We start from the raw sequence: 26,867 nt of genomic DNA on the forward strand, positions 1-26,867 counted from the left end.
TTTTTAAATTGCAATGACTATATAGGATTCACACACAATCATGCATAAGAAAAATAACAAAACAAGAAAACTAACCTTGTTACTTTTTTTCAAACTAGGGGATTTTAGTGCATCATTAATCATAGCTTTCAAGAAGCAACATCGTCACCCCTATCAGACTCGCCTACAATCAAGAATTATTGAGAACATGGAGCAGGAAATGGGTGAGCATAATCAGAATTAGGATATAGCTGAAATCAAAGAACAGATGGCCTTATTGATGAAGAATATGGCCTTGCTGATGAAAGGAAAGGGAGTAGCTGAAAATTCTGAAACACTAGAGATTCCTGAGAATCATCTGCACCAGGAAATACCAACTTACCCACCCGGGTTTACTCCTATTCGTAATCAGCCTTTGCCTGGTTTGCATCAGCATCAGTATGTTTCCCAACAGGCAACCACTCAGAATCCAACATATATTCATCCAGTTGAGACCCATGTGCATGATAATCCCTTCCCAGTTGATGCTAATATTGCAGGAGCTGTAACCGCCAGAGTAGTGAATGAGGGAGTTCAGAATGAAGAAAATAACTCAATGGATGCCATTAAGAATTTGGAAAAGAGATTAAGAGCCATGGAGGGTGTTAATGTTTCAGGGATGCTGAATCCGGCCAATTTGTGCCTTGTGAAGAATCTGAATATTCCGCATGATTTTGTACTACCAAAATTCAATTTGTTTGATGGCACTGGAGTTCCATTGGATCATCTAACGATGTATTGTCGACGTATGCAGCCATATGCAAGTAATGAGAAGGTGTTGGTGCATTATTTCCAAGATAGTCTGACTGGGGCAGCTCAAAGGTGGTTCAATACCCTTAATCCTTCGTCGGTATCTTCGTGGGAGGACTTAGCTGAAATGTTTATGAAACAATATAAGTATAATGAAGAGAAGATCCCTACCATTTACGATCTGCAGAACACAACAATGAAGAATGGGGAAAGCTTCAGGGAGTTTGCTCATCGTTGGAGGGATTTGGCAGCTCAGGTAATTCCGCCACTGTCAGAGAAGGACCTTTTGAATGCTTTTATTGACGCCCTCCAAGAGCCTTATACGTCTAATTTGGCGGGCGGTGGTCATAATAACCTAGCTGATATGATACAAGCAGGAGAACGAGTTGAACGATGTATGAAGAGAGGTACCTTGCATTATCCCATCCTTGACAAACCAGACCCAACCAAAGGAAGTAAAGGCAAAAAGAATGAAGTGCATTCTGTGAATTTTGATCCAAATCCCGTTGTTTATGGTGCGCCTACTTCAGAATATCGTCCTAGAAGCAATGCCCCAAGGATGTCAAGCCCAGGAGCTTACTATAACCATAATCACACCCAAAATCTTTATCCACCCCGATTCAACGTACCATCACCCAATCAATACCCACAAAACCCAAACACTTACCGAAACTTTCAAAATCCATACCAAAACTTTCAAAACCCAAACACTTACCAAAACCCTCGGCCAAATTTTCAAAATCCAAGACCCAGAAGGCCAGTGGAACGTTTTGACCCTATACCCATGACATATGTTGAGTGTTTCACTAAGCTGCAAGCCCAAGGGGCAGTAGTACCAATACCAGGAAGAGTTCACCAGCCTCCCTATCCCCATTGGTATGATCCAAATTCTACATGTCTTTATCATGGGGGTGCACCCGGACATTCAACAGAAGCCTGTATGCCTCTCAAGAGATTAATTCAGGGGATGATTGAAGCTAAATGGCTTAACTTGGATTCTGTGGACAAACCAAATGTCAACAACAACCCCCTACCAAACCACGAAAATGAAGGTGTGAATTGTGTTGGTGAACCGAGTGTCATCAAAAGATGGGTATCAGAGATTACAATGCCACTGAGTCAGTTATTTTACGTCTTAAAAGAGCAGGGGATGATTGAAATGATAAGTTCATTTCTCCAAAGAAATCAACTTGATACAATGAAAACTTGCAAATTTCACAGTGGAATGGAAGGTCATACTGTTGAAGAATGCAATGATTTTCAGGAGAAGGTACAAGAGTTGATGGATTTGAAGATAATAAAGTTTGAGGTGAAGGGCCAATCAAATGAAGTCAATGTCTTAGGAGGTTACTACCAAGGACCAAGGCCGAATTGTGTGAAACCTTTTGTTTTGCAATACTCTATAGAGGACAAGCCAGTGACTGTGACTCCAAGGATAGATCCTTTGTACAAGAATGATAAGGCTGTGCCATGGAATTATGAGGTTGGAGTTAGAGAGAAGCAAGGAGAAATGGTAGATAATATTTCTGGTGTTAGTGGAGTTACCAGGAGTGGGAGATGTTACATAAGAAATGAGCCAGGGGACACGGTAGTGGATCTTGAAGCTGAACGTAAAAGAAAAGGGAAAGCAATACCTGAAATTGAAGGATCAGGTCTAGAAGAAGGTCTTTTTGTACGCCCAGAAGAGAAAAAGAAAGTTGTAACTGATGTGGAAGTTCAGGAGTTCTTGAAAATTATTCGGCAGAGTGAGTACGTGATAGTGGATCAATTGAAGAAAACTCCTACAAAGATTTCGATCTTGGAGTTGATAATGAGTTCTGAACCACATCGACAAGTTTTGATGAGGATGTTAAATCAGACGTATGTATCAGACAAGATTCCTACAGAATCTTTTAATGGCATTGTGGGAAATGTGTTGGCCTCCCATTTATTGTCCTTTACAGAAGATGATATTCCGCCTGAAGGGATGGGGCATAACAAAGCTTTGCATATTTCAGCCATGTGTCGTGGAAAGGAATTAGCAAGTATCTTAGTGGATAATGGGTCATCCCTCAATATTTTACCAAAGGGGACTTTTGAAAAGCTGCCGATTGACAGATCCTATTTAAAGCAAGTGCCGATGGTGGTGAGGGCATTCGACAGAACGCGTAGAGAGATTATGGGAGAAATTGAAATACCTTTACAAGTTGCAAGTGTAACTTTCAATGTACCATTTGTGGTAATGGATATCTCACCAACCTATAGTTGCCTGTTGGGACGACCTTGGATTCATACTGCCGGAGTCGTTCCCTCATCGTTGCACCAGATGCTCAAGTTTGTTTATGATGGAAGGGTTTATATAGTAAAAGGCCAATCAGAATGGATGGTTGCCAGCTTATCTAACAGTTCTCCTATTGATGCTCCGGTGGAGGGGATTGAGAGTTCATTCCAATCTTTTGAAATTGCTAGTGCTAGCTATGTGAAGGAAGGACTTTCTCCTTTAAAGCCACAAGTATCCAAGGTTATGAAGAATGTAGCAAAGTTTATGTTGAAAAAGGGGTTTCGCCCGGAAGAAGGACTTGGTAAGAATCGACAGGGAATTAAGAAGCCACTAGAAATGGTGAAATATTCAGAACGTTGGGGCTTGGGTTATAAGCCAACTAGGGTTGACAGGAACCGGGTGCAAGCAGAAAAACAGGCGAAGAGGTTCGCTCGTCTAGAAGGAAAGGAATTGAAAGTTGAAAAGAAACCGATTCCCTGGCTTTATGACAGTTTTGTGTATGGAGGGATGCAGAGCAAGATAAGTTTGACTGATACTGGGGTAGTTTTTGGAAAACTGCCACTTGGAAACTCGACTGATGTAACTGGGGCAATTTTGGCAAATATATGTGATCAGTTTGAAGAATTCCAAGTTGCGATGGTGGAAGAGGAGCAGAGTTCAGCTGCTAGACCTTGCCTTGTCATCTCGCGTCCCTCAAACTTCAAACTTGGCAACTGGACTAGTCTGGAGCTCCCAGTATCTTTCAAGAACCTGCAAGAGTAATCCCGAGTGCACTACCATCGTAGGCCTAGCTCACGGCCTTCGTTGGGTCTTTTGTAATGAGCATGCTTTACTTTGCTTTCATTAGATTTTATAGTATGGCGATTGCATGTTCTATCTTTGTTCATATTTCCTTTTCTATGAAATGAAAATCTCCTGATAGTCATCCATATTCATGTTTCTTCATCTTCATTCAAGTTTTATTCTCCATTCTCAATACCACTTTCATTCATTTCTTTAACAGGATTGAAAATGATGATAATAAAGAGGACGAACTTAATGACCCAGATTTTGATGCACCCATTAACAATGTTGAATCTGACTATGAAATAGACGAAGAAGTTGAGATTTTTCCTGAGATGTTAAGACAAGTCAATCAAGAAGAGAAAATAATACAGTCGCATCAAGAGTTAACTGAAGTCGTGAATTTGGGAACTGAAACGGAGAAAAAGGAAGTCAAGGTAGGAGCTGCCTTTGAAGGAGAAAGCAAAAAGAAGTTGATAGATTTATTGCATAGTTACCAGGATGTCTTTGCATGGTCTTATCAGGACATGCCGGGCCTTGATACAAACATTGTTGTTCATAAGTTGCCATTAATTCCAGAATGTACCCCTGTGAAACAAAAGTTGAGGAGAATGAAAGTAGACATGTTGTTGAAGATAAGAGATGAAGTGAAGAAGCAGTTTGATGCTGGTTTCTTGGCAGTGGCACGATATCCAGAATGGGTGGCGAATATTGTACCTGTCCCTAAAAAAGATGGCAAAGTTCGGATGTGTGTCGACTATAGAGACCTCAATCCCGCAAGCCCGAAGGATAACTTCCCTCTTCCTCACATTGATGTTTTAGTGGATAATACAGCCAGAAATTCTACCTTCTCTTTCATGGATGGATTTTCGGGTTACAATCAGATCAAGATGGCACCAGAAGATCGCGAGAAAACAACTTTTATTACTCTATGGGGAACTTTCTGTTATAAAGTCATGCCATTTGGTCTCAAAAATGCTGGAGCTACTTATCAGCGAGCCATGGTCACTCTGTTTCATGATATGATGCACAAAGAGGTTGAAGTTTATGTGGATGACATGATAGCAAAATCCAAAGAAGGTGAAGATCATATTGTGAATCTCCAAAAGTTGTTTGATCGATTAAGGAAGCATCAGTTGAAGTTGAATCCAGCTAAGTGCACATTTGGGGCAACCTCGGGGAAGTTGTTAGGTTTTATTGTAAGCAGGAAAGGAATTGAGGTAGATCCTGATAAAGTGAAAGCGATTTTGGAGATGCCACCCCCTCGGACAGAAAAGGAAGTTAGGGGTTTCTTGGGAAGATTGAATTATATTGCTAGGTTCATTTCACAGTTGACGGCTACTTGTGAACCTATTTTTAAATTGTTGTGTAAAAGTAACTCTACTGAGTGGAATGAAGATTGTCAGGTAGCGTTCGAAAAGATCAAGCAATACTTGAAAAGTCCTCCAGTGTTGATGCCTCCTGTGGCTGGCAGGCCGCTTATTCTCTATTTGACTGTTTCAGATAGTTCGATGGGATGTGTGCTCGGACAACATCACTCATCATGAAGGATAGAGCATGCCATTTATTACTTAAGCAAGAAGTTTACCAGTTGTGAAGCAAATTATTCAACGTTGGAGAAGACTTGTTGCTCGTTGGTTTGGGCTGCGCATCGACTTAGACAGTACATGCTTTATCACACTACATGGTTGATTTCCAGGATGGATCCTATCAAGTACATTTTTGAGAAACCTTCTCTTTCAGGGAGGATAGCTAAATGGCAAATGTTATTATCAGAATATGATATTTTGTATGTCACACAAAAGGCAACCAAAGGGAGTGCAATAGCAGATTATTTGGCAGAGGGAGCGATTGATGATACTCAAACTATGGATTTGAAATTTCCAGATATTGATGTCATGACTGTGTCGATAGAACAAGAGAATCAAAAAAAATTGGCAAAATGGACTATGTTGTTTGATGGCGCTTCTAATATCATAGGATGCGGAATTGGTGCAGTATTAATATCACCTGAAGAGAATGTTATACCGTTTACAGCTAAGTTGTATTTCGAATGTACCAACAATGTGGCTGAGTATGAAGCATGTACGATGGGAATTCAAGCTGCTATTGATACGGGGATTAAGAGGCTACAGGTCTATGGTGATTCACAGTTGGTGATTAGGCAATTGAATGACGAATGGGAAACCAAAGATGACAAGCTTATTCCATACTACCAGCATATCAAAAAATTAATCGAGTTTTTTGATTAGGTGGAGTTGGATCATATCCCAAGGGAAGAAAATCAAATAGCAGATGCTCTGGCAACTTTGGCAGCGATGTTTGATGTAGACCCAAAAAGGGAAGTGCAGGTGATTAAAATCGAGAAACAAGAAGTTCGAGGTTACTGTTCAAATTTGGAGGGAGAGCCTGATGGTGAACCGTGGCATCATGATATTCAACAGTACATTGAGAAGAAAGAATATCCATCAGGGGCATCAGAAAATGATAAGCGTACCATCAAGAGATTGGCAGGATCTTTCTTCTTGAGTGGAAATGTTCTTTATAAAAGGAATGATGGGATAGTTTTCTTACGATGTGTTGATATTGCTGAGGCTAAGCAAATCATGGAGGAAATTCATGAAGGAATATGTGGGACTCACTCCAGTGGATATGCAATGGCAAGAAAGATTATACGTGCAGGGTATTATTGGTTAACCATGGAGAGAGATTGTATAAGTTATGCAAATAGATGCCACAAGTGCCAGATTTATGCAGACAGGACACATGTTCCCGTTAATCCGTTACATGTGTTGACGTCACCATGGCCTTTCTCTATGTGGGGATTAGATGTCATCGGTCCAATTGAGCCAAAGGCTTCTAATGGGCATCGTTTCATTTTGGTTGCTATTGATTATTTTACCAAATGGGTGGAGGCTGCTTCATTTTCTAATGTGACGAGTAGCGTGGTTGTTCGGTTTTTGAGGAAAGAGATTGTTTGTCGATATGGAGTCCCGGAAAGAATTATTACTGATAATGGCACGAATTTCAATAGCAAAATGGTGAAGGATTTTTGCGACCAGTTCAAAATTCGTCATCATAATTCGAAGCCATACCGACCGAAGATGAATGGGGCTGTTGAAGCGGCGAATAAGAATATCAAGAAGATCATCGGGAAGATGACAGAGAATTACAAAGATTGGCATGAGAAGCTCCCTTTTGCTCTTTATGGTTATCGGACATCAATACGCACATCTACCGGGGAGACTCCTTTCTCTTTGGTGTATGGTATGGAAGCAGTTTTGCCTATCGAAGTGGAGATTCCATCCCTTCGAGTAGTTCGGGAGGCGGGTTTGGAAGAATCAGAATGGACTCGAATGAGATATGAGCAGTTGAATTTGATTGAAGAACGAAGATTAAGGGCCATTTGTAAAGGGCAATTATATCAAAGAAGATTGATGAAAGCACATAATAAGAAAGTTCGACCTCGTAGTTTCAGGGAAGGAGATTTAGTGTTGAAGATGATCTTGCCACCTCAAAAGGATCATCGAGGGAAGTGGACACCGAATTATGAGGGACCATATGTGGTAAAAAAAGCTTTTGAAGGAGGGGCATTAATTTTGACAAGAATGGATGGAGAAGAATTGCCTAACCCGGTGAATGCAGACGCCATCAAAAAGTATTACCCATAGCAAAAAAAAAAAAAAAAAAAAAAAAGAAGAGAGAGAAAAAGAAAAAACTCGCTAGATTGAAAACCCGAAAGGGCGGTCTAGGCGAAAATTAGACCAACAAAAATCCCGCTGAAGTGAAAACCCCTTGTGGGCGCTTCAAGCAAAAATTAGGGAAGAAGGAAAGTCTCTACTAGAGTGAAAATCCGTCCTGGGAGCTTCAAGTAACATTGAGATCAAAAAGGCATAAAGAAAGCAATTGAGGGGAATTGGCAGAGGCCTTCATGAGGATTTGAGAAGAATATGGGGAAATACAATGAATAAAAGATAGCAGGGCTGTATACAGTTGAACTGGTTATGATCAAAGATATACATGATGAATTTGCGGGGAAGAAGCTTCATATGGAAATAGTCAGATTCAATAATTACAAAGTGGGTGAACACAAAACTGGGGCAGTTTCGTGCGGAATCGGAATTATTTCATTTATATCTTGCAAAGATTTCTGCTATTTCCTTTGTTTCTAACCTTCTGGAATCATATATGTACCTCATCAGTTTCTCTTGTTATCTATCCATTTTAATAAAATGCTCTGAGGTCATTCATTTCTGAGTTCCTAATTCATTGATTGTCTTCATCAAAATTTTATTTGCTTGCGTAAAATTCTCATATAGTACAAGCATCGCCGTGCTATTGAATTTATTTGAAATTGAGTAAAGTAACAAGAGAATTATGACAGGTGCATTAGGATATTGTTCTTAACAGGGACTTGAAAGATTTTGGTGTTCTTGGCTGTGAAGGAGCTAAAAGAAATTAAATGACGTTAAAAGGCATGGGGGAGTCGGAGAGATTTTGGTGTTCTTGGCTGTAAAGGAGCTAAAAGAAATTAAATGGCGCTAAAGGGCATGATGGAGCCAAAGAGATTGTGGTGTTCTTAACTCTAAGAGGGCTAAAAGAAAATTTTTGGAGTAAAAAATTACTTAAATCAGATTTAAATTTGATTTGTTATGAATTTTGAAGTAAATTGTAACAATTTAGTTGGGGGTGTTTTTGACAGGTGAGTGTTTTTGATAAGTCAAAATTGTTATAAAAGAAAACTTAAAATAAAAAAAAATAAAATAAAAATTCTTACGCATTTTCTTCTCTTCTTCCTTTTCTCTCTCCCGCACATCTTCGTTACTATTCATTTTCTGAGTTCGACGACGGTGAGCGACACCACCGGTGTCAAAAGAAGAGTATTGACGAGACGAGTCTAACCCAACTTGAATCACGTCGATCGGAGTTGTGGTTAGGGAGATATCGGAGTTTGAAGTTCCGATTTCCTCGGATTTCTTTTGGTCGATCCGGCCGATTCCGGCAACGGTTTGACGTGTTTCAGGTACCTATGAGTTTATCTCATCGAGTTCTTCAATTTGATATAAGATTTGACAGGTTTGGGTGGTCGGATCGCCGGCGATGGGGTTAAATGGGTTTCCGGCGAGTTGACCGAGTCAGGCCGAGTTGACTCGGTTGACCGGCGAGTTGACTCGGTTGACCGGCGAGTTGACTCGGCTGGGTACTATTTGACCCGGTCGGGTACTATTTGACCCGGTTCGGTACTATTTGGACCCGGTTACTATTTGACTGTTGACTTTGATGTGGATGTGGATGTGGATTGTGGGCCCATATAGGCGCCCAAATGATCAGATATGGATTTCTGATGGATGATATATATACATATACAGATCGGATATATACCGGTGGACTGTCTGAGATGGGGTGCATCACAGGGGACGCCCTCTGGTGTAGGCTATGCTATCGGGATACCCGATCCTCATCCAGTTTCGGTGTGGACCTGGATTGGGAGACACCCTACGGGGATTAGGGTGGGTCCAGGGGTGTGATGGATTGTTGGAGATTGATGTGGTGATTACAGTGTTGGATAGCCTTATCGGCTACCATTTCACTTGATTGGATTGGTGTATGGATTTCTGGAGACCAGTGTTGGTGGTTCCAGTGTTGCTTAGCCTTATCGGCTATTGTGCTATTTGGTTGACTTACTGATGGATGTATATTTCCTGTATTACATACTATGCATTTCATTTCTGGATTTATCATTATTATTTATGGATATTGGCGTTTCCTCTCTACGCCCTACTGAGCTTTGTGGCTCACCCCTCTTCTTTATTCCCTTTCAGGTGAGTTGAATGTCGGTGATGGCGGTCAACAGCGGGATGCGTGAGCTGGTGTGTAGCCTTGGGCTGACTCTTTAGTGGGTGTGAGAACTTATTGTATTGTATTTGTAGATACTATACGGTTTGGTATCGGGTAGATTTGATTTATTATTCCGCTGTTGTATATGTACATAGGTGGATGTACTTTGTGGATATTATGGTAGTTTTTATTATTATTATGATTATGTCTGTTGGGTTTAGTTGTAGATTTGGGATCTGGTTGAGATCTGGTTCGGGGGATGGGGTGTCCCCTGCCGGTCACGTTCCTGTGGTATAGGTATACTTCGGTATATCTTAGGAGAGAGGGGCGTGACAGTTTGGTATCGGAGCTGTAGGTTTAGAAACTTACAGTGGTTAGGTTACCTAGGTTATTTTATTGGCTACACATCATGCGTTTCCCGGCTGACCTGGTGAGTTTTTATTTTTGGTGTTTCCTGCTTTAGATTTATGTATACATGTGTTATCTTTTCCAGATATGGTTGACACACGTTGTACTCGGGTGCGAGGATATGGACGGGGTAGAGGAGAACATGAGGCGGATGAGCCTCAGGGGGTAGATGAGGTGGGTATGCCTGAGGTGGCTCCATTAGAGCGGGGGCGAGGACGGAGAGGTAGGGGTGCGAGACGTGGTAGGGGCGGAAGACGTGGGAGAGGTGGCGGCAGGCGGCGAGTGTATATAGACCCAGTAGATGATATTAGGGAGGATCAGGAGGGATATTTAGCACCACAGGGGGTAGAGGCTGTCGTTACTACTTTACGACAGGAGGTTCGGGATGTTACTGAGTTGGTACGAGCTCTTGGGCAAACTGTTACAGGACTTGTGACACAGATGACTGCTCCAGTCACAGTTGCATTACAGGCTCCTGTTGAGTTTCCAGTACAGGTTCTGGCTTTGGGTGAGTTACAGGAGGGTGTAGGACAGATTGTGGAGGCACAGGTAGCTCCTTTGGTGATTGATACGTCGATCAAAGAGCTAGCCGAGTTACGGAAGACGAATCCTCCGGTATATAGGGGAGTGATAGATCCAGTGGCAGCAGAGGAGTGGGTTCGCCAGTTACGCAGGAAGATGACTTCCTTACGGATTCCTGAGGAGAGGAGGGCTTTATTAGCTGCTGAGTTTCTGGAGGGGGAGGCTTTTACATGGTGGTAGGTGATGACAGTTAGTCGGGGCAGAGAGGGCATGCCCTGGGCAGAGTTTGAGACTGCTTTTCTGGCAGGAACAGCAGGGTCCTAGACAGGTTCAGCAGTGGCAGAGACCAGTTCAGCAGGGGCAGAAACAGGATCAGCAGGGTCAGGTTACGAGACGGTATCAGCAGTTCCAGCATTGTTATGCTTGTGGTCAGGTGGGCCATATGAGTTGGGATTGTCCTAGGGTAAACAATCTGTTATGTTTCCAGTGTGGATTGCCAGGACATATCAGGAGAGATTGTCCACAGGGTAGAGGATTTGCACCGCCAGTACCTGGAGGTCAGAGAGCTCCAGCTCCAGCACCAGTTCCGATACAGAGGGGTCCTGCAGGACGGGGTAGGTCACTAGTTCAGCAGCAGCGGCAGCAGCAGCAGGTTCAGAGAGGTGGAGTGTATGCACTTAGGCCTGATGTGGTTCCAGCAGAGCGAGATCACTTGGGAGGTAGGTTTCTCTTATTCAGTTCTTGGGCACGTGTTTTGTTTGACACTGGTGCTACTCATTCATTTATTTCTGCATCATTTGCTGAGACATTGGGTTTGGAGATTATGGGAGTGGCGAGGAGATTTATAGTTGATTCACCACTAGGACCAGGTACCGTGATTAGTGGTGTCTGTAGGGACTGTGTATTTAGTTTCTCAGACCATGAGTTTAGAGCGGATCTGTTTGTGATGCCATTTACTGATTTTGATGTTATTCTTGGATTGGATTGGTTGACTGAGTATGAGGCGATTATAGAGTGTGCTGAGAGGAGGATTACACTGACCACACCTACGGGGAGGGTTAGATTTCGTGGAACGAGATTTCTTCCGTGTCCACATTTTCTAGATAATCCTCAGTACACCGATTGTGTTATAGCGGGTTTGATTACTTCAGCGTCTAGGGGAGATTCTTCGAACCCTATACTGGTTGTGGAGCATTATATGGATGTTTTTCCTGGTGATTTACCGGGGTTGCCACCGCAGAGGGAGATTGATTTTGTCATTGAGTTGTACCCGGGTACAGATCCGATTTCTATACCACCGTATAGGATGGCACCAGCAGAGCTGAAGGAGTTGGACACTCAGTTGACAGATTTACAGAAGTTGGGATTTATCAGACCGAGCACTTCACCTTGGGGAGCACCTGTTTTGTTTGTGAAAAAGAAGGATGGTACGATGCGTATGTGCGTGGACTACCGGCAGCTGAACAGGGTGACATTAAAGAACAAATATCCATTGCCGAGGATTAATGATTTGTTTGATCAGTTGAGAGGTAGTCATTATTACTCCAAGATTGATCTCAGATCGGGGTACCATCAGTTGAGGATTAGAGAGGAGGATATTCCAAAGACAGCATTTCGCACACGGTTTGGCCATTATGAGTACTTGGTTATGCCATTTGGGTTAACCAATGCACCTGCAGCGTTTATGGATTTGATGCACAGGGTGTTTAGACCGTATCTGGATCAGTTTGTGATTGTGTTCATTGATGATATATTGGTTTATTCAGCCACTGAGGAGGATCACATTAGACACTTGGAGATTGTGTTGCAGACGCTCAGAGAGCATAGATTGTATGCCAAGCTGAGTAAATGTGAATTTTGGGTGACTCAGGTGAGATTTTTAGGGCATGTGATTTCTCAGGAGGGTATAACGGTGGATCCAGCGAAAGTAGAGGCAGTGGTGGCATGGAGGAGACCGAAAAATGTAGGAGAGATTCGTAGTTTCCTGGGATTAGCAGGTTACTATCGACGTTTTATTGAGGAGTTCTCGCGGATTGCAGCACCGATGACACAGTTGACTCGGAAGGATACTCCATTTGTGTGGACAGATGTGTGTGAGCAGGCTTTCCAGGAGTTGAAGACTCGACTCACTTCACCTCCAGTGTTGGTGATACCCGACAGGGGTATTGGTTATCAGGTATATTGTGATGCTTCAGGAGTTGGTTTGGGTTGTGTGTTGATGCAACAGGAGAGAGTGGTTGAGTATGCTTCACGTTTGTTGAAGCCGCACGAGAAGAATTGTCCCGTGCATGATTTGGAGTTGGCTGCGGTAGTGTTCGCACTTAAGCAGTGGAGATATTATCTTTTTGGAGAGAGGTTTGAGGTATTTTCGGATCATAGGAGTCTCCGGTACTTGTTTACACAGAGAGATTTAAACCAAAGACAGCGTAGATGGATGGAGTATCTTGAGGACTTTGATTTTACTTTACAGTATCATCCGGGCAAGGCCAATGTGGTGGCTGACGCCTTGAGTAGGAGATTGATTGCAGCTCGATTGGCTATTCAGGAGTTTGGGTTAGTGGATACACTTAGTCAGTATCGACTAGATGTGGATGAGCGTAGAGATGTACTGAGTTTACGGAGTTTGATTGCTCGTCCAACCCTAGTATAGAGGGTGTTGGATGCACAGTTGGGGGATGCATTATTTGATGACATTGAGGATATGGAGGGATGGGTTAGAGGCACTGATGGTAGAGTCAGATTCAGGGGCAGATTAGTGGTTCCAGAGGATACTGAGTTACGCGAGGAGATACTTCAGGAGGCACATTACTCACGATTTGCGATGCATCCTGGTGCTACTAAGATGTATCGAGATTTACGGAGGCAGTATTGGTGGAGTGGCATGAAGAGAGATGTGGCACAGACTGTGACTCGATGTCTTACCTGTCAGCAGGTAAAGGCAGAGCATCGATGACCTGCTGGATTATTGCAACCGCTTCCATTACCTGAATGGAAGTGGGAGCATATCACTATGGATTTTGTGATGGGTTTACCTATGACTCCGCGGAGACATGATGCGGTTTGGGTTGTTGTGGATCGGTTGACAAAGACAGCTCATTTTATGCCTATTTGTCAGACAGATTTGATTGAGTCGTTGACGAGATTATATGTACGAGAGATAGTCCGATTGCATGGGGTACCGTTGAGTATTGTATCTGATCGGGATCCCAGATTTACTTCACGGTTTTGGGGCAGTTTTCAGGATACTCTGGGTACGAAAATGAACTTCGGTACAGCTTTTCATCCGCAGACTGATGGACAGAGTGAGCGGACTATTCAGATTCCGGAGGATATGCTTCGGGCTTGTGCGATAGACTTTCGAGGAGATTGGGAGACTCATATTTCTTTAGTGGAGTTTGTGTACAACAATAGCTATCAGAGTAGTATTCAGATGGCACCGTTTGAGGCATTATATGGGAGACCTTGTAGATCACCGTTGTGTTGGTCAGAGGTTGGAGATAGACCATTATTGGGTCCAGAGATGGTGCAGCAGACTACTGAGGTGGTGACAGTGATTCGACAGCGGCTTCTGACAGCTCAGTCACGTCAGAAGAGTTACGCGGATAGGAGACGTAGACCTCTAGAGTTTCAGGTGGGGGATCATGTTTTCCTGAGGGTTAGTCCTCGTAGAGGAGTACAGCGGTTTGGGAGAGCGGGGAAGTTAGCCCCTAGATTTATAGGGCCATTTGAGATTTTGGAAAGAGTGGGGACGGTAGCTTATCGATTAGCATTACCCCCACAATTGTCAGGAGTACATGGGGTATTTCATGTGTCTATGTTACGGAGGTACCATAGGGACCCTTCTCATACATTAGATTGGTCTACCTTGGAGATTGGTGAGGACGCTACTTTCGAGACACGTCCTATTAGGATTACGGATAGACAGGAGAGGCGACTACGGTCGAAGACCATACCCTTGGTTAAGGTGATATGGCAACATTATGGAGTGGAGAAGACGACTTGGGAGTTGGAGTCGGATATGCAGACGAGATTTCCGGATTTATTTACTACCTACGTATGATTTAATTTCGGGGACGAAATTTTCTTAAGGGGGGAAGGATGTCATATCCTGATCTAATTTTACACTATTCATAGTATCTTATCGTGGTGGTTGAGGTGGAGTGAACCTCTGTGTTGGTGAATCGGTATTTGAAGAGAATAAAATTAAAGTGTGAATAAATATTTTAATAAATGGGGAATTTTAAAAGAAAATTTTTGGAGTAAAAAATTACTTAAATCAGATTTAAATTTGATTTGTTATGAATTTTGAAGTAAATTGTAACAATTTAGTTGGGGGTATTTTTGACAGGTGGGTGTTTTTGATAAGTCAAAATTGTTATAAAAGAAAACTTAAAATAAAATAAAATAAAATAAAAATTCTTACGCATTTTCTTCTCTTCTTCCTTTTCTCTCTCCCGCACATCTTCGTTACTATTCATTTTCTGAGTTCGACGACGGTGAGCGACACCACCGGTGTCAAAAGAAGCGTATTGACGAGAACTTGAATCACGTCGATCGGAGTTGTGGTTAGGGAGATATCGGAGTTTGAAGTTCCGATTTCCTCGGATTTCTTTTGGTCGATCCGGCCGATTCCGGCAACGGTTTGATGTGTTTCAGGTACCTATGAGTTTATCTCATCGAGTTCTTCAATTTGATATAAGATTTGACAGGTTTGGGTGGTCGGATCGCCGGCGATGGGGTAAAATGGGTTTCCGGCGAGTTGACCGAGTCAGGCCGAGTTGACTCGGTTGACCGGCGAGTTGACTCGGTTGACCGGCGAGTTGACTCGGCTGGGTACTATTTGACCCGGTCGGGTACTATTTGACCCGGTTCGGTACTATTTGGACCCGGTTACTATTTGTCTGTTGACTTTGACTCGGTTACTTTTTATACGTTGACTTTGACCAGTACTATTTGGCCGTTGACCATAGTTGACCGACCGTATTTTTACAGTATTTACATATGTTGTGTTTTTCGGTGTAGACGGTGGTCACGGTTGAGATTCGGAGCGGGTTAACTTTTGGAGTTAGGGGTTGTCTGGGACGCGTGCTTGGTTTTAGCACTCTGATTTCCAGGTAGGGGTTTCCTTACTCTTGCATGTGACTTTAGAGTTCCGGTTTACGGACTCTGGTGATATTATGGTTTTGTCAGTTTCCGGGGGTGGAAATACGACCTATTTGCATGTTGATTTATATTCCCTGTTATATATATCACTGTTGGTATGTTTTCTGAGAGTGAGGTGATTGGAGGTGTTGGATGTGGATGTGGATATGGATGTGGATGTGGATTGTGGGCCCATATAGGCGCCCAAATGATCAGATATGGATTTCTGATGGATGATATATATACATATACAGACCGGATATATACCGGTGGACCGTCTGAGATGGGGTGCATCACAGGGGACGCCCTCTGGTGTAGGCTATGCTATCGGGATACCCGATCCTCATCCAGTTTCGGTGTGGACCTGGATTGGGAGACACCCTACGGGGATTAGGGTGGGTCCAGGGGTGTGATGGATTGTTGGAGATTGATGTGGTGATTACAGTGTTGGATAGCCTTATCGGCTACCATTTCACTTGATTGGATTGGTGTATGGATTTCTGGAGACCAGTGTTGGTGGTTCCAGTGTTGCTTAGCCTTATCGGCTATTGTGCTATTTGGTTGACTTACTGATGGATGTATATTTCCTGTATTGCATACTATGCATTTCATTTCTGGATTTATCATTATTATTTATGGATATTGGCGTTTCCTCTCTACGCCCTACTGAGCTTTGTGGCTCACCCCTCTTCTTTATTCCCTTTCAGGTGAGTTGGATGTAGGTGATGGCGGTCAGCAGCGGGATGCGTGAGCTGGTGTGTAGCCTTGGGCTGACTCTTTAGTGGGTGTGAGAACTTATTGTATTGTATTTGTAGATACTATACGGTTTGGTATCGGGTAGATTTGATTTATTATTCCGCTGTTGTATATGTACATAGGTGGATGTACTTTGTGGATATTATGGTAGTTTTTATTATTATTATGATTATGTCTGTTGGGTTTAGTTGTAGATTTGGGATCTGGTTGAGATCTGGTTCGGGGGATGGGGTGTCCCCTGCCGGTCACGTTCCTGTGGTATAGGTATACTTCGGTATATCTTAGGAGAGAGGGGCGTGACAGTTTTTTTATAGAGTTCCCCTGCCAGACACGGGCCCCAGGGTACCTCCAGATCCATGGACCAGACAGCCCAACCCCTCTCCTTTTCTCCAGGAAGGTTGTTGGTGGTGAGACTCGATCCCCCGATCTCACACACCCTTTAACATAGGGCCTAAGGCACCATATGCTACCAACTAAGGGCTTAGTTGGTAGCATATGGTGCCTTAGGCCCTATGTTAAAGGGTGTGTGAGATCGGGGGATCGAGTCTCACCACCAACAACCTTCCTGGAGAAAAGGAGAGGGGTTGGGCTGTCTGGTCCATGGATCTGGAGGTACCCTGGGGCCCGTGTCTGGCAGGGGAACTCTATAAAAAGGCAGTTTTTATGTAACGGCCCATCTCCAAGCCGGGCCCATGGGCCGCTACCCCCAACCCCTCTCCCCTGAGGTTATCACAGCAGGAAGGTTGTTGATGGTGAGAATCGATCCCCCGACCTCACCACCCTTTAACATAGGCGCTCCAGGCAACCTATGTCACCAACTAAGCCATGGCTTAGTTGGTAGCATATGGTGCCTTAGGCCCTATGTTAAAGGGTGTGTGAGATCGGGGGATCGAGTCTCACCACCAACAACCTTCCTGGAGAAAAGGAGAGGGGTTGGGCTGTCTGGTCCATGGATCTGGAGGTACCCTGGGGCCCGTGTCTGGCAGGGGAACTCTATAAAAAGGCAGTTTTTATGTAACGGCCCATCTCCAAGCCGGGCTCATGGGCCGCTACCCCCAACCCCTCTCCCCTGAGGTTATCACAGCAGGAAGGTTGTTGATGGTGAGAATCGATCCCCCGACCTCACCACCCTTTTAACATAGGCGCTCCAGGCAACCTATGTCACCAAAACATTGAGATCAAAAAGGCATAAAGAAAGCAATTGAGGGGAATTGGCAGAGGCCTTCATGAGGATTTGAGAAGAATATGGGGAAATACAATGAATAAAAGATAGCAGGGCTGTATACAGTTGAACTGGTTATGATCAAAGATATACATGATGAATTTGCGGGGAAGAAGCTTCATATGGAAATAGTCAGATTCAATAATTGCAAAGTGGGTGAACACAAAACTGGGGCAGTTTCGTGCGGAATCGGAATTATTTCATTTATATCTTGCAAAGATTTCTGCTATTTCCTTTGTTTCTAACCTTCTGGAATCATATATGTACCTCATCAGTTTCTCTTGTTATCTATCCATTTTAATAAAATGCTCTGAGGTCATTCATTTCTGAGTTCCTAATTCATTGATTGTCTTCATCAAAATTTTATTTGCTTGCGTAAAATTCTCATATAGTACAAGCATCGCCGTGCTATTGAATTTATTTGAAATTGAGTAAAGTAACAAGAGAATTATGACAGGTGCATTAGGATATTGTTCGTAACAGGGACTTGAAAGATTTTGGTGTTCTTGGCTGTGAAGGAGCTAAAAGAAATTAAATGACGTTAAAAGGCATGGGGGAGTCGGAGAGATTTTGGTGTTCTTGGCTGTAAAGGAGCTAAAAGAAATTAAATGGCGCTAAAGGGCATGATGGAGCCAAAGAGATTGTGGTGTTCTTAACTCTAAGAGGGCTAAAAGAAATTAAATGACGTTAAAAGGCATTAGTGGAGGCCAGGGAGATTTTGTTTAGCATTAAAGGTATGTCGGATTTGATGGAAATCAGATGTAAACAGTAAATCGATGGAAAGATCAGACAAAAAGAGAATGAAAGATACAAGAATAAGGGTAACATGGCAGATTGAAGACGGGATGGAATCAAAAGATGCAGTCTTCTCATGATGGATAACGGCAGGATGATGGGGGTGATGATGCTGACAACAATTAACCAAAGTCGAATTTTCAAAATGAGAAAAATAAAATACTATTTCTCTTCATGCATTCATACGCTCATGGATATTTTCTTGCATAAAATTCAAACCAACATTTGGCCAAGCCGGGAATGGCCATAGTGATCCCGTGCATTTTACATTTCTTGTTGGCCAAGCTGGGAATGGCCATAGTGATCCCATGCACTTTATTTTCTTACTGGCCAAGCTGGGAATGGCCATAGTGATCCCATGCATTTTCTTTTCCTGCACAAACATTTGGCCAAGCCGGGAATGGCCATAGTGATCCCGTGCATTTTTATTTTCTTGCTGGCCAAGCCGGGAATGGCCATAGTGATCCCGTGCACTTTATTTTCTTGCTGGCCAAGCTGAGAATGGCCATAGTGATCCCATGCATTTTATTTTCCTGCACAAACATTTGGCCAAGCCGGGAATGGCCATAGTGATCCCGTGCATTTTACTTTTCTTGCTGGCCAAGCTGGGAATGGTCATAGTGATCCCATGCATTTTATTTTCCTGCACAAACATTTGGCCAAGCCGGGAATGGCCATAGTGATCCCGTGCATTTTACTTTTCTTGATGGTCAAGCCGGGAACGACCATAGTGATCCCGTGTATTTTGCTGGCCAAGCTAGGAATGGCCATAGTGATCCCATGCACTTTATTTTCTTGCACAAACATTTGGCCAAGCCGGGAATAGCCATAGTGATCCTGTGCATTTCACTTTCATTTATTGCTGGCCAAGCTGGGAATGGCCATAGTGATCCCATGCACTTTCATTTATTGCTGGCCAAGTCGGGAATGGCCACAATGATCCCGCGCATTTCAGTCCCGTACGAAACTCGGTTGACTACGCCTTTGTTTGCCTTTTATTTCATAAAAGACATACAAAGGGGGGCAGCGGTAGTACCCGATTTTCGTCCAGCCAAAAAATACAAAATACAAAAAAAAATAGAAAAAAATAGAAAAAAAAAACATAAAAAGAGGGAATCAGGGTTTATTGCTCTTGTTTGCTTAGATTTTTGCATGACAGACATATGAGAATATGGGGAGTTAGCAGATAAGCATAATACTACCCACCAAAAGTCTTTTGTCTGTATTACACCTATTCGACATTATTTTACATTGATATTAAAATGAAGTAGAAAGAAAACAAAAAGGTTTGGAGAATTTCGGTGGAAAAGAAAATAAGGAGAGACTTTTGGGAAAAATGGGGGCCACAACATAATTGAATTTGAAAAGAAAGGAAAGTGTGGAATAAAAAAAAGGGAAAAGGAGAAAGGTGAAAGAAAAAGGGGGTTTGATTGTTTTTAGTGGAGGAGAGAGTGATAAAATGGCTAACAATTCTCGTGTGGTTTTTCTTCCATGGGTCCCATTCTAGAAGGACATATCTGGTTTTTAAAATGACTCGGCTATATCATCCTTTTGGGGGGAGAAAAAAAAAAAAAAAGAGACAGAGAGGAGAAGAAAGAGAGAAGAAAAAAGGTTTTCGGGGGAGACAAAGAGCCAGTGAGTGGTGGTAGCTTCCTATCAACGAGTTGAGCATGCTTGGAAGAACTAGGTATCCTTCACTCTTCTCATTTTCATTCCATTTCGATTTCTATTTGTGATTAGGTGTTAGATCTAAATAAAATGTGGTGATGTGGTTTGTGTTTGCTTTGATTTTCTTTCCTGAAATCTGTATTTGGAGGTCTACATTCGGTTTGATTGATCTGAGATGGCTGTTTTATCGTTTTGTTAGATATGGTTCACATTGCTAGTTCACTTTCTTTTCCTTGTGATTCATGGCTATGCAAGAAGATGATTGAGAATCTTAGCTGATGATGATGAGTATCTACTTTGATTTTCCTTGTTGGGATCTATATTGGGTTATGAATCTCACTTGTATTTTGTTATATATTGGGTCAGTTCATGATATTCACATGTTTTACAAATATTGTTTGATTTAACTTGTTTATGGAGTCATTGTGTTAGAGAGAACTTGGAGTGTGGCGGTCATGGGGAATACTGCCACCTTTTTAGAAAGCATATGCTGTGTGGTATGGTAGCCATCCTTCGAGATTCTATTTGTTAAATCATAATCATTTTGGGACTATTTATTTGTTGGTCCAATTACTTTGAAATGATGGACTGTAATTTAAAGTGGATCCATATCAATGTTGTTGTGAATGCATTTGTAGTTTATGAGGAATGTGCGTGTGTGTAGGTGGTGCGTTTATTTATATATGTATACATTTGTGTCTAAGTATATATTATATATATATGGTGTGTCTGTGTGCATATGTATATATATGGATCTGTTTGTATACACGTAGTATGGTTTGTATATGCATATATCGTATATATGTTTATATGTATATGTAAATCTTTAGGTATGTGTTTGGTTTGATATTATATTTGAATACCCATATTGACCCCATTTTTGTGTTTGTTTGTTGGGTTTGGATTGAGTTGAACAACATTTGGGTCGGGATCAAGGAGAGCTCGAATAATTTTAGGATTCTGCTTAAGATATTCTGTTTTTTTTGTTTTAAGTATGTATATTTGGCCCTTATGTTGGGCATATCACCCCATTAACATGTATAACTTGGACATTAATTATTTGTATTTTTTTATTTATTTATTATAAGTATATGAGTTTAAAATGAAATGTAGGTCATTTCAATTAAGGGAATCATAAGTTGATTTCCTTTATTTGGATTATGGACCTTATTTGATTTCATTTATGAATTTGCCATAAGTTGGCAATAATAGGTTAAATTGATAGATGACACTTTTCCAAACAATCATTTATACCATAAGTTGGTATTTAAAATTAAACCTACCAAAAGTTGGTAGGACATTTTATCCTTAAACACCATAAGTTGGTGTTTAAAATTAAACCTACCAAAAGTTGGTAGGACATTTTATCATTAACACCATAAGTTAGTGTTTTAAATTAAACCTACCAAAAGTTGGTAGTGTGTCTCCAAATAAACACTATCATAAGTTGATAAGTGTGTTGAAAGTAATAATTCAAACTTTAACAATTATATCTTGCAAAGAGCAAGTATCCATAAGATAGCCATGAAATTAATTAGGGTAACCGTTTTCAAACGGGAGTTGTGGGGTGCCTAACACCTTCCCCACACTCAATCGATCCTCGTACCCTTTTCTCTGGTTCGCAAGTTTTTTTTTCGGTGTCCAATTGCACTTTAAATCAATTGGTCACGCCGGTCCGCGTCGTGACCCCGGTTGCGACAACATCCATGAATGAAATGATAATTGTCAGCCAAATAATTTGAATACAATAGAGTTGAAGGAGTTGGATCCTTAGTGTTTGTCTACTTGTGTTAATTCTTATTCATTTTGTTTCCACTGATAATTATGAAGAGTCGGAATTGCAGATATTTACTTTTCAGTCCTTGTGGATACGACACTCGTATTTACCACTTCTATACTACAATTGATTCGTGCACTTGCGAGTATAATTTGGGTTTGGAATCGCTATAGTTTTAGCGGGTCTTAAATTCAACGAAGGGTCTTAATATTTAGGAAGTGCATTTATTTGTAAATTGCTGATTTGCGGTTACAGTGCCTCTTTGATATTTGCAGTGTGTGTTTCTTGCTTCTATGATTATCTGCCACAATTATTTCCTCCAACCAGTTTATTAGGTAGATCTCTTCCTATTTCTTACTATTGTGTTTGAACTTGTGTATCGACCAGGTGGCCCTGGTAGTGGAAAGGGTATTCAGTGTGCAAATATTGTCCAACACTTTGGATATACACATCTTAATGCTGGAGATCTTCTTCGTGCAGAAATTGAATCTGGTTCTAATATTGTTACGCTTTTCAACTAAATAGGTGCTATAGTTAAATTAATGATATGCTTCATTTGTGAAAAAATCTTGACAAACTATTTTTAAACTCTCAATAAAATTGTTTTGACAGTGCTTTAAACTCTTTAATAACATCACAAAGACAAAACATCAAAATTTACTAGACAAACAACCAAACATATCCTCTTTTTCATTGATAATTAAACCAAAGTATAATGTCGTAAGTTTAATTTTTATGATGATAATGTGAATAAAACTTGTAATAGTAATACAATGTTATAAATATTTATATATGTCATGCTCAAATTTGGAAGAGCATCTTGCAATTTTAATACCATGACTGTGTAGACATAGACGCAATATGCTATGATTCATGTGATCGCTATATAGGTTGCCATAGATCTAATTGCGTTCTTATTTGCTAAACTCGGTCTAGACATAATGAATAATTATAAATTAAGAAGATACGTAGTATGTTAGATGCCATGACTATTACATGAATCAAGGGACTTGATATTTGACATGCATGAAGGAATTGATAATTGACAACAAAGTAATTTAAATACAATAAAGAACGTGAAATCAGAACCCTAGTACTTCAATCAGCTTCATTTTCTCCTACAACTCTTTGCGCTTTGCGCTTTGAAATTTTCTCATAATTTTCCTTAAATTTATTATTTTAATTTCAAAACTTAATAACCATAAATTTTTAGTCTTTTATTTCGATGATAATTGTAGTGAATTTTCGAATTTGAATAGACTAATATTCAATCCCCATGAGTACGATACTCGTATTTGCTAGGTTGTACTAGTATTGATTCGTACACTTATGAGTATAAATTGAGTTTGGAATTCCTAAAATATTAATGGTTCAAAATCTTACATCATTGGGGATGTTTGATCGGGTTCATAGCAACACCACTCCACGTTCAAACAGTATTGAAGGGTGTTGGAAGAAGAATTATTGGAGTGTAGGCTAGGAGGTTTGTCTTTTGGTGGGTCTTTGAATGGGTCTTGTGGTAAGTCTTCTATTTAATAAAATTATCATTTTGACTCATTCATGTTCCTATCCCAACCTATCTACATGATATGTTATATTATCAATATTACAGTAAGTCAAATGAATAAACTGAATGAAACTTAGTCCGTGTAACACTTGCCCTTTGGGTCCTTATTCGAGCCGAACGAAATGGGGTACTAGACCACACCTTTTTGTTGAATAAAAATTCAGGATAACGAGATTTTAATATTGGGCCAAGAGCCAACATAACTTAAGTAGGTCATGGCCGAAATAATTAATTTGGTCAAAAACCAAATTATGATCAAATGTCAAGTTTGGGAAAAGCGCAAGCTCCCATGTTTCTCAAGGAGTCACCATTGGAAGTCATCATTGGACAATGGATCAATGCCAAAATGTGTCGATTCCCGTCATTAGGGTGAATTATCTCAATTGACGTAGTTTGTCAATTTAGGCCAAAGATTGGTAGGATTACTCGCACAATCAAGCCATTGGCTTGGCTATCGTTTGGGTTAGACTCAATCACCACCTTTCCCCCACGCGGTTACTTATATAGTAGAACCACACTGTAATATCCTGACCCGATTATACATTGTTCATAGTACTTTGACGCGTTGATCGAGGTGGAGTGAACCTCGGTGATGGTAAATCGGGATTTGGGGAGAATAAAAAGTAAATCAAGATAAAAATATGAAAATATTTTTAATAAAAGGGTGATTTAAAAAGAAAATTTTTGGGCCGAGTCTGGTCGAGTTGACGCGGTTTGACATGGTTTAACCCGGTTTGACTCGGTTTGACCCTATTTAACCAGGTTTGACCCATTTGACTCGGTTTTCACTGTATTTTCGTATATCATGTTTTTCGGTGTAGACAGTGATCCCGGTTGAGATTCGAAGCGGGTTGACTTTCGGAGTCAGGGATTAATCAAGGACGCTTGCTTGGTATTTACATCCTGATTTCCAGGTAGGGGTTTCCCGGTCTCTCACGTGTGATTCTAGAGTTTCGGTTTCACGGACTCTTACTATATTGTGCTTCTGTCGATTTTCGGGGGTGGAAATACGATCTGTTTGCATGTTTCTATTTATATTCCCTGTTGATTATCAATGTTGGTATGTTTTTAGAAATGTGGTAATTGAAGGTGGTTGATGTAGACTGTGGGGCCATATAGGAGCCCAATATATCGGATTATGATGGATAATACAATAAATCAGGTACTTACCTGTAGATCGTCTGAGGTGAGGTGTAATATCCTGACCAGATTATACACTGTTCATAGCACTTTGACGCGTTGATCGAGGTGGAGTGAACCTCGATGATAGTGAATCGGGACTTGGGGAGAATAAAAAAATAAATCAAGATAAAATATGAAATATTTTTAATAAATGGGGGATTTAAAAGGAAAATTTTTGGCTTGAGAATCACATAAATCGAATTTAAATTGGATTTATTATGAATTTTTGAAGTTAATTGAACATTTTATTATGGGGTGTTTTTGAAAGATGGGTGTTTTTGAAAGTAAAATATCGTATAAAAGAAAAATAAAAAAATAAAAAATGCAAAAATACCCTCTTTCTCATGATTTTCTCTCACTCACACGGGTCAACAGCGATATCTCGTTTCCGACGACGGTGACAGTCAAGCTTGGTACCAAAAGGAGCGTATGGACGAGACGAGCATAACCCAACTTGAATCGGATTGAACGAAGCTCAGGTTTGGGAGAAATCAGGATTGAAGTTCCGGTCAGCGTGACCTCCCTTTGGTCGATTCGGCTGATTTTGGCAACGGTTTGGCTTGTTTCAGGTACCTATGAGTTCATCTAATCGAGCTCTTCAATTTGATGTAAGATTTGGTAGGTTTGGGTGGTCAGATCGTTACTGATAGTTACATATTTATTGTACTTCATATTCTGTATCATATTTCTTTATTTCTTTATTCTGGATATCAGTGTTCCCTTTCTATGCCCTACTGAGCTTTATGGCTCCCCTCTTCTTATTTCCTTTTCAGGTGAGTTGGATATAGGTGATGACGGTCAGTTGCAGGACGCATGAGCTAGTGTGAAGTCTCGAGCTATTTCTTTAGCGAGTATGAGGATTTTGGGTATTTTATTTGTATATGTTATTTACTTACTCAGTCTGATCTCAAGTAGATATGTCTTCTTATTTTCGCTATTGTATAGATACTCTGATGGTTTCGGTGGGTGTATATATGATATTTTGGAGAGACTGTTTCTACATTATGTTTCAGGAGTTGTATCACTTTATATGTTTTATTAGATTTATATATTGGATTAAGGTTGGTTCGGGGGATGGGGTCCCCTGTCTGTCATGTTCTTGTTGGTATAGGTACACTTCGGTATACATTAGGAGAGAGGGGCGTGACATGAGGTGCGTCACAGGGGACGCTCTCTGGTGTAGGCTATGCTATCGGGATATCTGATCCTCATCCAGTTTTTGTGTGAACCTGGACTGGGAGACACCCTACGGGGATTAGGGTGGGTCCAGGAGTGGATTATGGATTCTCGGAGACCAGTGTTTGTGGTTACGGTGATGAATAGCCTTATCGACTGTCATGTTACTTGGTTGGATTACTGATGGTTGTATATTTACTGTACTTCATATTCTGCATCATATTCCTTGGTTTCTTATTTTTGGATATCGGTGTTCCCTTTCTATGCCCTACTGAGCATCTTGGCTCACCCCTCTTCTTATTTCTCTTTTAGGTGAGTTGGATATAGGTGACGACGGTCAGCGGCGGAACGCATGAGCTGGTGTGTAGTCTCGAGCTGTTTCTTTAGCTAGTATGAGGATTTTGGGTATTGTATTTGTATATGTTATTTATTTACTCAGTCTGATCTCGGGTAGATATGTCTTCTTATTTTCGCTGTTGTATAGATACTCCGATGATTTCGGTGGCTGTATATATGTTATTTATTTACTCAGTCTGATCTCGAGTAGATATGTCTTCTTATTTCCGCTGTTGTATAGATACTCCGATGATTTCGGTGGCTGTATATATGGTATTTTGGAGGGACTGTTTCTACATTATGTTTCAGGAGTTGTTATCATTTTATATATTTTACTCGGTTTATATATTGAATTAAGGGTTGGTTCAGGGGATGGGGTCCCCTGCCAGTCGTATTCTTGTGGGTACAGGTACACTTCGGTATACCTTAGGAGAGAGGGGCGTGACACACATAGCCACTGTCTTGGCTATCGTGTCGGTTAGAGAGTAAGTATAGAGAAGCTGATGAAAACCCACACCGGCCCATAAGGCCCAAGGTAGAACTACAACCCAGAAAACCGGCTTACTAAGTGAGGGTGCCTTGGATCCTTATAAACTAGAGTTGGTAGCCCTATTTTTTCGATGTGGGATACTCATCAAACCACCCCCCTTGGATCCTTATAAACTAG

General features: G+C 41.3%; 1 pseudogene; it reads left to right on the forward strand.

Annotated features, from left to right (window-relative positions):
• Positions 1–4,557: 4,557 nt before the first annotated feature.
• On the forward strand, positions 4,558–7,470 carry LOC120008568 (annotated as a pseudogene).
• The last annotated feature ends 19,397 nt before the right edge of the window (positions 7,471–26,867 follow it).

The sequence above is a fragment of the Tripterygium wilfordii genome, chromosome 11 (genome assembly GCF_013401445.1).
Source record: "Tripterygium wilfordii isolate XIE 37 chromosome 11, ASM1340144v1, whole genome shotgun sequence".
Lineage (NCBI taxonomy): Eukaryota > Viridiplantae > Streptophyta > Magnoliopsida > Celastrales > Celastraceae > Tripterygium > Tripterygium wilfordii.